Source organism: Peromyscus maniculatus, chromosome 16 (assembly GCF_049852395.1).
Source record: "Peromyscus maniculatus bairdii isolate BWxNUB_F1_BW_parent chromosome 16, HU_Pman_BW_mat_3.1, whole genome shotgun sequence".
NCBI classification, from domain to species: Eukaryota; Metazoa; Chordata; class Mammalia; order Rodentia; family Cricetidae; genus Peromyscus; species Peromyscus maniculatus.
The window spans coordinates 61,091,360-61,106,813 of record NC_134867.1 but is presented as its reverse complement, the minus strand read 5'-3'; the positions used below and the strand labels follow the sequence as shown (position 1 = coordinate 61,106,813).

General features: G+C 42.9%; 1 protein-coding gene and 1 pseudogene across 5 annotated transcripts in view; both read left to right on the top strand.

The window, feature by feature from the left end:
* Prkn (parkin RBR E3 ubiquitin protein ligase) overlaps positions 1-15,454 on the top strand; it is a 1,203,648-nt gene that overhangs the window by 380,160 nt on the left and 808,034 nt on the right. The window lies entirely within an intron of this gene.
* LOC102928582 (leucine-rich repeat-containing protein 51 pseudogene) lies at positions 6,655-14,117 on the top strand (annotated as a pseudogene).

Genomic DNA, 15,454 nt, shown 5'->3' with positions numbered 1-15,454 from the left:
TCACATAGATATTATCAATATATGTTGTTAAGGTACTACTTCTGATAATATTAAATTTTATTCTCTTTCCTGTTTTTATTCTTTGGCTCTTTGGGGGCCCACCACTCAGCTACCAAATAAATCACACAAAGATTTACTCTTTATGAATGCCCAAACTTAGTTTGGCTTGTTTCTAGCCAGCTTTTTTAGCTTGAATTATCCCATCTACCTTTTGTCTTTGAGCTTTTATCATTCTCTATTTCTATATACCTTTCTTTACTTGTTACTCTGTGTCTTGCTTGCAGCTAGTGACTGGCCTCTGTTGTTCTCCTCTCTTCTTGCTCCTTGACCATCTCTTCCCAGATTTCTCCTCCTATTTATTCTCTTTGCCTGCCAGCCCCTCCCATCCTTTCTCCTGCCTTGCTATTGGCTGTTCAGTTCTTTATTAGACCATCAGGTGTTTTAGCAAGGCAAAGTAACACAGCTTCACAGAATTAAACAAATGCAACATAGAAGAATGCAACCCATCTTGGCATCATTAAACAAATGTTCCACAGCATAAACAAATGTAACACATCTTCAACTAATATTCTACAACACTTCCCTTTTTATTTAGCTTAATTTCTTGATCACATAAAACATTACATGGTTCAAAATTCAAGCCATACTGTTATTTATACATACATACATACATACATACATACATACACACACACCACACACACACAAAAGCACATGCCTCACGTGTTCTCTTTCCCTTGGCAAGGAAAGCTGTTTTACCTACTTGTTATTTGACATTTTTAACATTTCTTTTGACAAACAGCTACAGTATGTTCACAGTGTCCTTTGTTCTTTACAGTAATGGTGCCAGTTGTTAAAGCTCTTCCCTCTCTGCACACAGATTTCATGTCTCTGTGAAGAGGCATCTGTATTGTCCTAGTGTTCTTCTGTTGTACAGCTCTCACACCTAGTCACTGTTTACACATTCTTTGGTGACTCCGGTGGTGTGTGGTCCTGAGAGCAAATCCCTAAGAAAGAAATGTATGGCCATAGAGTGCACTTGCTCCAGTTTTCTCCCTCCCTCCCTTCTGCTCCCCCCACCTTTCTGTATGTGTGTTTGTGTGTCTCCACCCCTCACAGCAGTATCCAGGTTGCCTGGGACAGGGACACAGAGAATACTGCCAAGCTTTTGAGATGCCATCACTATGACTGGTGCAAATGGGAACAGAGCTGATGTGTTTATCTTATTAGAGCAGATTTCATCACCTTTATGGATTTTGATACTCATATGTATATTTTGCAGGTTGTTGTGTCTTTCATCCATTTACATGGATCTTTAAACACTTTATCTTCAATTTTAAAGGGTTCCATATCTTCATATTAAATCTTGTAATTTCTCATTTGTTTTTGCCAAGGTATGTTTTAGCTAAAAGATTTTTTAAAAACCTGATATAGTAAACATGCACTCATGCAGATGTCCTTCAGTTTCTGGGCTGAATTGCTTCTGGGAATCCTGCAGACACTGCTGAGGCAGTGGGCACTCAGCTCCTCTCAGGATGGCATGGCGTTCATGCATGTCTGCACACATCCTTGGCTGCATGCCAGTAACAGTGCAGTGAGAGCGCTGTGTGAGTGGTGGCTGTACTGTTTAGGGCATGATGGCGGGAGTGCGGGTGCATGTGTGGCAGATGAAATTGCCCTTTCCCAATGTCTTGAACCACGGTTGATTGAGTCCATGGGCGTGGCAATGGAGCCTGACTGCATTTTGTTACATCTTGATTTGGAGCTAGTTTTAGAGTCTCACTAAGTTCAAGATACAGAACATGTCCGACTGTGCTTCTAGAAGCCGTGTTACGAGTACACATTTAGAGAACACTGGGGTATTCATCTTCTGCCTTGGTGTCCTGTTGAATCTGTTCAACATGATGGAGGGCCACAGGATTCATACAGAGGCTTTATGTTACGTTTGGTGTTTTCCAGAGCTAGGCCCCCTCACTGTCTGCTTTCTAGGACTGTTCTAGATAATTGGCATATTTATGTTTTTATTTGAGCTTTAGAAACATTTGATCTAGGCCAATGAAAAACCTACACTACTGTTCTACTTTTTTCTGGGAGAATAATAATGACATTAGAGAACTTGAATAACTTCTGTTCCTCTTTCACTCCCCAATAGCACAGTGTCTGTCCCCTAAAAGACGCTCAGAAATACTTGAATGAACAGTGCACTTCATACTAAAGTAGTTACAGAATTGTAAATAATGAACTCTTAATTATACTTACACTCTTCAAATAAGAGGGCTATTTTATTGTATCTGAAATCATATCAACTAATGGAAAATTAACAGATCTCCCATAGTATGTTCCAGATGGAAAGCCAACATGAATAACTTGTGTGACAGTGTAAGTGCAGGGACAGAACCACATATACCCTTTCTCCGTCTATCTGTTTGTCTGTCTGTCTCTCTCCCACCTCTTCCTCTCTCTCTCATAAGTATATACACACACACACACACACACACACACACACACACACACACACACATATATATATATATATGTTTTGTGTATGTATGCATGTATGTATATATAGCAGGAAGTGGATATTTACTCATGTAATATTTTTATTCCTATACAAAGTATTTTCAATGCATTTAAAATTAATTTTAACCCTGGATTTTGTCAGACTTTCACTCCCCAAGCTCAGTGTTATGCAAGACTTTCCACCAGATTCTCTGTCCTAGATTTTTGTCCCCAACATTTTAAAGAACATAAAATCAGTGTTTGAAAATTTTAATTATATTATGAAACAATTATCTTCTTTTGGATTTATTGTATTATAAGGAGCCAATTACTAAATTATAAACCAGAAAAGCCCATGTACCTCTTCAATGCCTCACTTCACTTAAAACGTGTTTTCTGATCCCGGCTTTGCCTTCCAGCTGCTCCACACAGACCGGGCTTACAATTATCACTTGCCTCTGGGCATACCAAGTCTTCCTGTTTGCTAATTTATAAATGAGCCCTATAAGGTAGAATTGATCTACTTTTGATACTGGTAAGATCCTAATGCATGCAACCATCTGTGTGCTCAGTGTTCAATGACAATGTTTTCTTTCATAGCTAGCTGTTAGACTCCATCACAGATTAAAATCTTTCCTGTCCACTTCTGTGGGAACCTGTTCTTCCCAGCCTTTGGTGCTAATTGGTTTTGGTGTGTCGACAGACAGTTCTTAGGTTGTGGTCATGAGAACAGAGGACATGTGGGTCCTGGGTTAGTCACTCCTCTTCCTGCTGATCTCCAGTTTGCTGACACCACTGGTGAGTCCATGTTGAGAACTGTTAAGAATTGTCTGGTGTCTTTGTGTCCAGAATGGAGGACTACACACGTGTGAGCTCAGGGCAGGCCTGAGAGGCAGCTGTTGAATGTGGTCCTGCTACTCAGGTCCTCAGCCTTGCCCATGGGAGCACTGTGGGGAGCTACCCAAAGGAGTACTGCTGGAAACTCCTGGAAGTACTGGAACATACTATAGGGACCCTAATTTCCTAGAGAGAGGATGGAATAAAATATCTTCTATTTGGTATTGTGGGCACTGTTTAGGCCAATTTTGATCTGAATAGAAGGCTGGTGTCTGTATGGAAACTCCATATGTAATATTGGTTGATTCATTTAATATTCATGACCTCTAAATGACTGTCAAATACTAAGCACGATACTTGAAACTCGGCTGGAGAAAATATCAGGAGAGTGTCTAGGTCTGCTTGCATTACTACAACAAAATATCTTAGGCTGTAACTTAGACAAAACAGAAATTTACCTCTCATGGTTCATAAGGTTGAGAATCAAAGGCACAAGAGGTCAGTGTTGGGTATGCTCCCCAATTCCAGCAGAGTGGTTTATCTCTTCATATTCTAGAAAGGATGAACTCTGTGTCCTGACATATTGGAGGGGAGAAAAAGGGAGCAAACTTTCTTCTTCAATATGTCACTGACCCACTAAGATGGAGTTATTTTCTCCCACAAGTTTCTTTATGACCCAACTCCCATGTAGTCATTCCTTACTCATTCACTTCCTAAAGAGCAAGCCAGGGTGTTGACCATAGGCCCTCATCTTGGCTTTCCCTTATATGGTTTCAATAACCTGCCGTAACCCATAACCTGAAAATGCATACTGTCAGAGCCAATCTTCAAGTTTAAGTGATTTAAGTCGAGTTGAGCCATTCTTAAAGGCTTGACAAAAAATTGTGGCATCCTGCTCCATCCTGCCTGGGAGGTGTACCATCCCTCTCTGCAGCATATCCATGCTGTGTGTGCTTCCCACCCACCAAGTACCCCCTAGCCATTTGATTACATAGAGTGTTTGACATTGTGTCTTGTTTGTGGTCTCAGAAATCTGTTGTGGGTGTTTGAATGGATCCCCCGTGGACTAAGGGTATGGCTACACCTGTAACTCTGGGACCTGGCGTGTCACATGGACGCTTCATTAGCACTGTTAGAGAGGGACACAGGGTGCCGGCCCCACGGCACTGGCAATCCTGCTAATGGACATTTGGACTTCTCAGTTGTTGTATAGCAAGAGAAAACCAAATGGACCTTTGGAGATGTTCCTTTATCCACAGCCGTAAAAACACTTACAACAGTGGGGGAAAAGTCAAGGAAGAACAATCTCAGCTGCAATGCTTGTGATTGTTTTTGAGTAAAGCTATAAAGCCAAGAGTCCTTACCCACTACCCAGCTGATCTTCCTCCTTTATCAAAACTGACTGGTGGCCCCATGATCTGCATTGTGCTTGCATGTGATAACCATGACACCCAGGGGTCTGCCCCATGGACTGTGACCTTAGCACATTGCTCTCCCAGAATAAATCACTATAGGAGAAAGTTAATGGGGCCCAGGAATGGGGATGTAAGCACAGGACTCTGTAGGGAACAAAGAAAACCCTGGGTGGATGTGTTTTGACACAGGGATGGCCATGTCGAGGACTCTAAGACCTCAGACCCATGGGACATTTGGCAAAGCCATTACCCACATAGGCCATGCTGAAGCGGGGTGGCTAAAATCTTCATGGGAGTCTGAGTCTGAGTGGTCAGTGTGTGCAAAGACTAACGGCTGCCTCCCAGATGCTTACAATCTGAGACTGCTTACCCACAGAGACCTCCTCCCAAGACTAGGCAACCCCTCCCCCTGTACTGTACCTGAGAAATATGCTGGAGTTCCATCCAGGTTGTGGCAGGAGTGGTAGCAGGCCCCACCTGACCCCAGCTTTATTGAACTTGTGTCTGTGTGTCTATCCTTTCTTCATTCCCTCACTGCCCCTACCCAGGGTTCCATGACCTGAGCCTTGCAGGTTGAGGCTAAACACTTTTCATCCTGGCTTTCCATCAAATGTTGGTCTAAGGATTTGTCCTGAGTCCCATGATGGTCTCTGTCTTTCCACCCTCTAGAATTGGGAAGGTATCACAAGCAGGCCTCTTGAGCATAGGTACGAAAGAAGAGAGCTGTTTCATATATTATTTATCTCCAAGAAAAAAAATTGTTGCCCATGACATAACATATCCAGATTATGAAAGAGGAGCTGACATAAGTAACAGTGGGTAGTATTTATATCTGAAATTCAAACCTAAGGCTAGAAGCTTAAGGAATTTACAGCAAAAGAGTGAGGCTGTTTGTCTCTGTCAGTTGTTAAAATAAATAAATATCAATGTCTGCCTGTGCTGCTTCTTGCTCGCCTTTGGCACACTTGCCTCTTCTTCCCACACAGCCTAGGACTGCACAGGGACTCCAGCTCCACTCAGCGTCCAGAGAAAGCAAGACTCAGATCCAGGCAGCTGGGAGGTGGCACCACTTAGATGGCAGTAGGGCACATGTTTGATTCAGGGAGAGGCTTTGTACATTTGGTAGTGAAGGGTTTCCATTCTGTGATTTGAATGTGCCCCGAAGTCCTCATATTGCACACTTGATCTTCCATGCATCCATATTAGTGTTGGACATGAGGTCTCTGCACCCACAAGTGGGTTAAAACTAGCAGCAAAGGATAGAGGTGGTGATTCCAGATCCTGTTCTCTGTCCCCTGCTCCTGTCCACTTTCCATAATGGGATGACACACCAGGATGTCCCTTGCTCTAGAATCTTCTACCCTCAGAACTGCAGGAGATCAGTTATATATTACAGTCTCCTGTATTATGCTACAGCAATCCATGCCAAGTAGACTACTTTTTCTCACCTCTTAGTAGAGTGCATATGTTTTTCTTACAGCTTTATGTCATGTATATAACTGAGGAAGTAATATCTGTTGTCCTGACTTCTCTAATGGAAGCTCCTGGTTTAGGTGCTTTTTGGGGAGAGGCTTCAAAACTGTCGTTTGGGTTCTCCACTGACTAGACCTAAGCATTTCTTCTTTTGCCAAGCAGTTTCTCCTAAACATGAGGTAAACCACTTCTAACTTATTGCAACTGTGAAGTAATTATGTTCTCCTGAGTACATAGCAACCTTACCTGTGTTTTCTGATTCAGCTCTAGTATACAACAGATCAACTGACTGAATGGCTTAAATACCACTCACAGTTCTAGAGCACTGTTCTTGAGAAATCCAAACACCTGCTTCCTGGTTTTCACATGAGTTGTTCCTGGCACCCTCACAGCAGAGCACAGTGTTTCTTCCTATAAGGACTCTAATCCCATGCATGAGAACTTTACCCCAGGAGCCCTACCTTCTAACATCATGCCATTGGCGGTAAGATTTTAGCATATGAGTCTGAGGGTTGGTTCATAGAAGTGTATAGCTCAAGCATGAACACTTCTGATCTTTTTTAGTTCTAAATGGGCAGGGATGAATGAGCCTTCTATTAGGCATCACAGAAAAACCATGATCAGACGTGCAACCTGGGAGAAATATCTTGTTAGAAAAGGGTGGGCGAGCTCATCCTAAAGTATCACATTCTTACAGAAAGTGGAATTATAGAAAGGACAAAGAAGGTGATGGGACAAACATGGAGAGGAGAAGATGGCATCTTGGTTTGGTGGAGCATGTCTATCTAGTAATGAATAGGGAGTATTTCCACTGCTAAAACAAAATGCCTAAGTAAATCAAGTTAAGAGGAGGGAAGGATTGTGTCAACTCATATCTTCTAGCCACAGGCACTTGGCCTGGTTGCTTCGAATGTTCAAAGCACAGTGTATCATGAAAGGTTGTTCACTTCATAAGGCTTGGAAGCAAGAATAGAAAATGGAATCTCTAGGGCTCCAATATTCCCTGCAAGGAAAGGTAAAAAATGGCCATATCCTCCGTTGACTCCACCACCTTCCTCTCTGGTCTGGCCACTGGCTGTCCACCAAGCCTTTGACTCTGCAGCAGGATGCAAAGGTGTTTTCATCCTTCTCATTTCCTCTCATTTTTAAGAAATGGCCCCACTGCTGTGAAGTATTTCATCTTCCTGTCACTGGGAAAATCTACTTGCCCATAACTATCCCCCTTGAACTTGGAGAAAGTGAACGCAAAAGAGAGAGCCTGGGTATGAAATGGGGAATTTTAAAGAGTTTGATCACTTTGTGTCTTTCACCCTAGAGTGGTTCATTTGAGCTGAAATACAATTAGGAAGAAGTTAAGATATAGAGTAGACTATTTTATTATTACCCAGCATATTAGTGGTCTCTGCTTGTATGTTTTCTGTTTGTTTTGAGACAGGTGTAGTGTCTTGCTGTATGTAGCTGAAGATGACTTTGAACTTATGACCCTCATACCTCAGCCCTCAAAGTGCTGCAACTACAGTCATTACTACCATACCCTGTGAGATTCACCAGTTTTTCCTTATGTACTCATGAAGAAAGTCTATTTGTTAGCCCCAGTAATTCTATGAAACATATAGAGCGACTTGGAAAATTAACTTAATTCTGTATTTCAGTTTATATACATATATTTATTTATAATACTTATTATAACTAGTAATAAAATGACAGTGAATGATACTAGCAGACATTTCCTGAAGGTTTACATTTTGAAGCATAATCTTAACTCATAACAGCCAGGAGTGTAGGCATAAGATGTACACAAGATGAAGCCAGCCAGAATCCTAGCTCATGAAGCTGCACCTGTATAGGAGGATTCGTTGGCAGTAGATGGCTACCGAGAGAGGGAGAATCATTTTCTTCAGAGAGCTAGGCCCTGAGAGGGTACCTATGTTTCAGTAGGTGATTCTACACCTATGCACAGACAGCACTAAATAAAGTCAGTGACTATTAAATTAGATAGATAGATAGATAGATAGATAGATAGATAGATAGATAGATAGATAGATAGCAAGAGAGCGCACATGAAGTTGGGAGGGAAAAGTAATAAGCAGAGGAGGAGTTGGAGGGGAGGAATGGGGTGGATTATATCCAAACACTGTAAGAATATTAATCAAAATATTTAACTTAAGAAAACATAATTATAACATGGTCAGTGGGTATAGGTTTGAGTATTGATGTCCTTTGCATCTAGGAAAGGGTCAATCGCAAACATCATTGATTAAACAGCGCTGACTTTCCTCACATATGCGATTTGCTGCTGCAGCTCACATGTAGCAAAATCAATGTGTGGTTCCACCCCACCCCTGCTGAGCTCCTTCTATTTCAGGTCTTAATGAGCAGGAAGAAGGTCCGGGCCTGCATTGGGAGGGACATTGGCGACAAGGCTCAGACCTGCTCTGGTAATTAGTGTTACCCTGCCTCTGGCGACCAGAGAGGGGTCCTTTCAGTACCTCTATGTAATGTAATTTCTTTGAGTTTATATATATAAACTCGTAAGAAAAAGGAAATAATTCAAAGCACAAATCACAAAGAATCCAGTTTTTAAGTTGTCTTAAATGAAGGATAAGGTTGAAGGGAAGGGATAGTTTTTGCTTTTTTTCCCCTATCCAATTAATATAAATTGGCATTTGGTGTTCACTGAGGACCATGGAGGGAACCCAGGGGTAAAGACCACGAAGCCACCGGGTACAAATCCTTTGTGGTTGCTCTGCCTGGCTCTGAAAATCCCCAGGCACACATCGCCTTTACACAGCAACCAAATGAAATCATTCTTATCCATTAAAAAAACACCCGCAAATGACTTCCTAAATAACTGCCATTTTATCTCTCTTTGGCATCCAAATACATTATTAAAAACTCCAAGGGCTTAGAAAAATGTCTGTTAGAAGTTATTTTCAGGAAAAGCAAAAGGAGTAATCATGCAGAATTTTCTTTCAGTCAAAAAGGGAAATGTTATATTAAAAAACAACAACAAAAAACCCAAAAATGTTCCCTTAAAATTACCTAAGAAGGAACTCTTTAATAGAAAAGTAATTTTTTGGATTAATAACTTACCAGATTAAAATATTTATTTAGAGTATTTTTGCCTGATAACTTCTGACTGCTTTTCTAGAAAAAAAGCATTTGAATTAAAATTTCAAAAAAAAAAAATCAGCGATGGTCTGACTTTAAAGGCTAACTGTATACAATAGAGAGTGTGATAACCTGCTACTAACGTACTCGGAAACTCTTTGTACGATGGTATAGAGCTAGCAGACATACAGGGAACTAAAACTGGGTAACCCAGGAGAGGCTGCAGATAGTCTGACCTAAGTCACAGCCCACAGACATTAGCCCAGGAGGATCCACGGACTGGACTGATAAGTGAGGCTGTGAAAGCAAGGCTAGTGGGAGTCTCTGCTCCAGGTGGTCGCTCACACCTGGAGCCAGTGGGGCACTGAGTGTAGCCCGCGTGTCTGTAAGACAGCCAATGGAGGCTACAGACCTGGCCTTTGCAGTTCCTGTCATGAGTGTTAAGTGGATGCCCTCGGAACTGTCTATGAGAATAGCTGTGTCCTTTCAGAATGGTCCAGTTTAGCCAACACAAAAACTGAGTATCGTGAACAGATCCTAACCAAAGCTTCTGTAGACACAAGACCAGGAAGAGAAGCCACAGAGATGTCTCCGCAGTGAAGAGTAAGGGCCTGGGTTCGTATCTCAGCACCCACATAACAGCTAACCATGTTCCTAGGAATGTCTGCAGCCCCAGCACTGTGGGGAATGGAAACAAGGGTTTGCTGCCTTCCAGCCAGCTGAAAACTAAATGCAAGCTTCATATTCACGGAGAGGCCATACCGCAAAAGAATAAGGTGTAGAGTGATAGGGAACCACCCAGCACTTTCCTCCGATTTCTACTCACACCACAGGCACATGAAATTACCCAACCCATACACATAATACACTCTCATACACATCATACCCACACATACAGGTTTTTTTAATTAAAAAAAAAAGAAGATTGAACTGGCTAGTAACATTTACATGAAGAAGGTCTTGCTGGTAAAAAAAAAAGAAAGAAGAGAGAGAGAGAGAGAGAGAGAGAGAGAGAGAGAGAGAGAGAGAGAGAGAGAGAGAGAGAAAGAGAGAAAGAAAGAGAGAAAGAAAGAAAGAAAGAAAGAAAGAAAGAAAGAAAGAAAGAAAGAAAGAAAGAAAGAAAGAAAGAAAGAAAGAAAGAAAGAAAATTCAAAACAATTGTAGCCCACACCCACCTTCGTGGCCTCAGCCTGTTCTAAGCCTCTGTAGAGGTCAGAGGTCAATCTCAGATGTCATTCCTCAGGCACTTTTTACTTTTTGTTGGAGGTATGGTTTCTTATTGGCTTGGAACTAACCAAATAAACTAGGTTAGGTGGCCATTGAAACCCAGGAACCAGCCTGTTTCTGCCCCCCAATACTGGGGTAGCAACTGTGTGCCTCCATGCCCGGGCATTGTCAGGTCAGTCCTCCCTACCTGGGAGCTGTCTTTTCTAGAATTTCACAAACCAGGCATTGGGCTCTTTTTCTTAATCTTTTCTACCTACACTGGTCCTGCTGGAATTTCTAGGCACACTTTGCACTCTCTAGCCCTCTGTAGACCGACCCTCCTCTGCCTCAGCCATGTCTCCATTTTGTTTCAGACTCAGCTGAACCAGTCTGTTAGCAGCCTCCATAAACGATATGAAATTAGCTTGATGTGCACAGTTCTAACTCATTCACAGTATTGGTTTTGACTACATTAAGTTGCTACACATATACCTTACAAAGGAAAATTTATAATGAACAGAAATCTGTTCCTGGCCATCCCGAAGGCTGGGAGCCCAAGCTCAGGTGCTAACATGGCTGTCTAGTGTAGGCCTCTGACTGCATCTGCGTTCATCACAGAACAGAAGGCAGAAAGGATACAGGCTCCCTCCCGCCTCCTTTATAAAGATACACACATCGATACACACACATGCGCGCGCGCGCACACACACACACACATACACACACACATCGATACACACACACACACACACACACACACACACACACACACACACACACACATTCCTTTGTTGCCTAAATTTCTTGTGTAGAGTTGAAGCCCAGTGAGCATTACCCTTGTCCATATTTGCATGTCTGTGGTGCTGTCCTTATTCAGTTTGTGTTTAGAAAGTCATGTTAGAGAGACTGTATGGGTGTGGCTCCTGACATTCCAGGGAGACACAGGCTCACAGGAAACCCCTTGACCCTCTGGCTCTTTGAGTCTTTCTGCTCTCTTTCCAAAAGGATCCCTGAGCCCTGGGTACAGGAGTTGTGGTCTAGCTAAGCCCTGTCAAGCCTTTAAAATATTTCTCATTTCCAAGGTCTTAATTAGAATGCCAAGCTCTGAAATATTTGGATCCTAACAACATGCCTTTTAAAGGGCCTTTTTAGAGAAAGAGAAAGTTTTGTTTTGTGTTTTTTTTTTTGGGGGGGTGGGGCATTATCAGAAAGCTGCTGCCTAAATGAGAGTTGATTAATATTTTCCAAAGTTATTCACACTGTACCAACGGTTCTGTCGGAGGGAGCCTGAGACACAGCTCTGATGGAAGCATAAGGCCTTGCCACCTGGATGAATATCTACTTGTTTTGCTTACAAAATAATTATGCTGCTGCCCTTCTTCTAAGGGAAATAAGTTATTATAAACAAATACAAAATGAGTATCTGCTGTCTATTAGGCAACATTTTTGTTTTTTTTTTCCCAAGATTATTAGTCCTTAGGGGAAAGATCGTTTGTACCCCAAGTGACTTCGTAATCATATCGGATCACTGCACTTTTGTTTCCTCTCACCTCAGATCTCCATGTCTGAAATCTGAGGAGTTTGTGAATATTGTGTGAAGTACATGTTACTGGGGCTTTGGAATGGCCACACAGCTGAACTTGCCAGCCTATTGTCCATGAAATTGGCTATTAGTATGGCTCTGGGCTATGCTGGCATGACATGCAAGAGCACCATCTGGCAAAGGGACCTCTAGATCAACAGTATTTTCTGTGAGGGAGTTAAAGAATTAAGCAATTACAGATCTCATAACCATGGCTGGAGATGTGGAAATATGTTCTATAAATACCACTGTAACTACTGAAATCCCTTTGCAGAGCCTTCTGAATGCCAGCAAAGTCTGGACGTGAGAGGAGAGGATGGCTCATCACTCTGATTTCTTCTATATATTCCCCAGAAAATATGTTCAGGCTTCTCTTTCATCCCAGGGAATCTTGCACAGAGAGGAATTCTTTATTATTGTTATTATTATTAATTTTTAGATTGTAGAAAGCTGAGATTTTGCCAGAATTTCCACATTCATACTTTCTGCATATTCTACCTTCTCTGTATGTTTTCCATAAGATTCATTGGGTGGAACAAATAAATAGAATTCTGAGGCCACATTCATATATGATAGGGACCACAACCTTCCATTTTCAAGACTGATGCATGATGGGTATTGGGCTCTGTACATCTCTCTAAGTCTCTTGAACAGTGTTCAGTGCTGACAGCATCAGCATCAATGTGGAAAGTGGAGCATTTGATCCACATGGGTCTTTCCATGCTGTTCTTCCTTCCACACTCTGCAAGCTTCCCATGAAGCACTGGAAGAACAGGGCTCAGGACTGTTTACATCCTTTCATCCATTTACTCACCTGTTCAATATTTTTTCCTTCAGTCATTTAGTTTTTCAGTTCCCACATCCCTAGGTTCAAAAGGCTCTGTGAGGCTTTGGATACATATGTTTAAGTATGACCAGTTACTGCTATAATCATTTCCTGAATTACCTTGGACTGCACGCATCTCACACATACACACACAGACACAACACACATCACACACAATAACACACACATAACACACCACACACATAATACAGTGCACACCCCCCACATAAAACCACACACACATAACACACCATCACACACACACACACACAAAACCACATGCACACACTACAATACAACATGCACACACATACCATACACAGGCAACGCAACACAACACACACACACACACACACACACACACACACAGCTGTAAACACTGTAATCAGACCTTGGCAGGCAAAGTGTTATGGGACTCAGATGAGAAAGTTGCCACTTTTTTCTGGGACTTCAGTTCTGAACATAGAGACTAGAGTAAGTCTGTGTCTCCTGGGGAAGATGGCGGTGTGGGATATGGCTGTGCTGAGGGGCCCCTCCCAATCTGTTCCTCCTCCTTGCAAGACTCCACGTGATCCAAGATCTGGTAATTGAGGAGCCAAGGACAGGTCTACGACAAGTGAAGCACTCAAAGTCAGGAAAGTCACTGACCCAGTCCCTGTGGCTCAACAACAATGTCCTCAACGACCTGGAAGACTTCAGCCAGGTGGTTACACAGCTTCTGCAGCACCCAGAGAACCTGGTCTGGATCGACCTCTCCTTCAATGACCTGACTTCCATTGACCCTGTCCTAACAACATTCTTCAACCTAAGTGTCCTCTACCTTCATGGCAACAGCATCCATCACCTAGGGGAGGTGAACAAGCTATCTGTCTTCCCTCGTCTCCGGAGCCTGACTCTCCATGGGAACCCCATTGAGGAAGAAAAGGGGTATAGGCAGTATGTGCTATGCAACCTGCCCCGTATCACCACGTTCGACTTCAGTGGAATCACCAAGGCAGACCTCACCACAGCCGAAGTCTGGAAATGCATGAACATCAAGCCCAAGAAGGTCCAGATCAAGCAAGATGTACTCTGAAATTCACAGGACCCCAGCACACCTAATGCCCTGGGGATGATCAGCTTGGTTTGACAATAAATGATTTAAACTGTTCAGGAAAAAAAAAAAAAAGACTCCTTTGTCACGTGTTTGTGCTTCAGCGTGCTCAAGTCTTAGTGCTTGATTTGCTAGGACTCTGGCTATAGATGTGAGGTTCCTGGGTTCTACATCAGAGCCCATTCCAAGGCACAGGGTGATGATATGTCTCCTGTTCCAATGGGAATGGACATTGGGTGCCATCTCCTTTTATTTCTGAGGAGCAAATACAGAATCATAGGAGAAATTGCCCCAGGTCTGTGTTCTCACACATCTTCACATCTTCGTGTCATCAGAGGGCTGGGGCTGAGGCCAAGGCTAGCTTCGTCTTCAGCTACGCTCGGGGCAGCACTTGCCCCTTCTGTGGCTAAGCTCAGGCTACCTCTCATGTGCAGTTCTGGCTCCCGGGCTGAAGGAGTGGAGCTTCTAGGCATATTCTGGTGTAGGACCTAAGCAGCCAGGAAGACCATTTTCAAGCCTTGATTCCATCATTCCTGCTAAGATCAGTAGTGCAAGGCCATTCACATGGCTGAACATAAAATGCAAGTGAGGAGGAAGGGTCAGAGTGGGTGCCCATTAATGCATCTCCATGGCCGTGAGTACTTGTGGAAGATGGCCCTTCTGTACAAATACAGGACATAAAAAGAACTTGGCAGAGGTCTGGAAAGGAGAAAGAAATAAGCACACTAGTCATGTGATAGTATGATACACACACCCAAGATTCTTGTAACAGCCTGCAGCAGCAGAAACCAGACATTTAGGGAATAATTACCTAGTCATCGTAATAATGAAGGTCCTGTATGGGGAGGTAGCAATGACGGTATGAGGGGATGAAGGGGAGAAGGGTATTTCTGGAGCCTAATCCGTCACTCTGGACATCTTGCTGGATGTAACAAGACAGCGAGGATAAGCCCCATACACTGACTGAAGCCTGAGCAATATCAGAGAGTGGAAGTCAGCATTAAAACGGGGGTGTGAGGTTCCCTGAGGTGCTGTAGGAGCTGCTTTGATAGAAGTAAGGGGCATAAGATAGCAGAGGCCTTGGGGAAAGAGGAGGATGATAAGGAGGTGGCAGATAGTGACCCCTGAGTAGGAGCCATTGTATAGAGACCCTGGGACTAAGGGCTGAGCAAACCTGTGGTGATATGTTGTGTACCCTAATAAACTTTGGCTAATGATTAGAGGACAGAACAAGCCACTAGATTAAACATAGAGGCCAGGCAGTGGTGGCACACACCTTTAATCCGAGCACTCACGAGGCAGAGATCCCTCTGGATCTCTGTGTGTTCAAAGCCACCCTGGACTACATGAGATTGACTCAGTCTAGGAGAGAAAACAGAGCCAGGCAGTGGTGGCACACACCTTTAATTTCA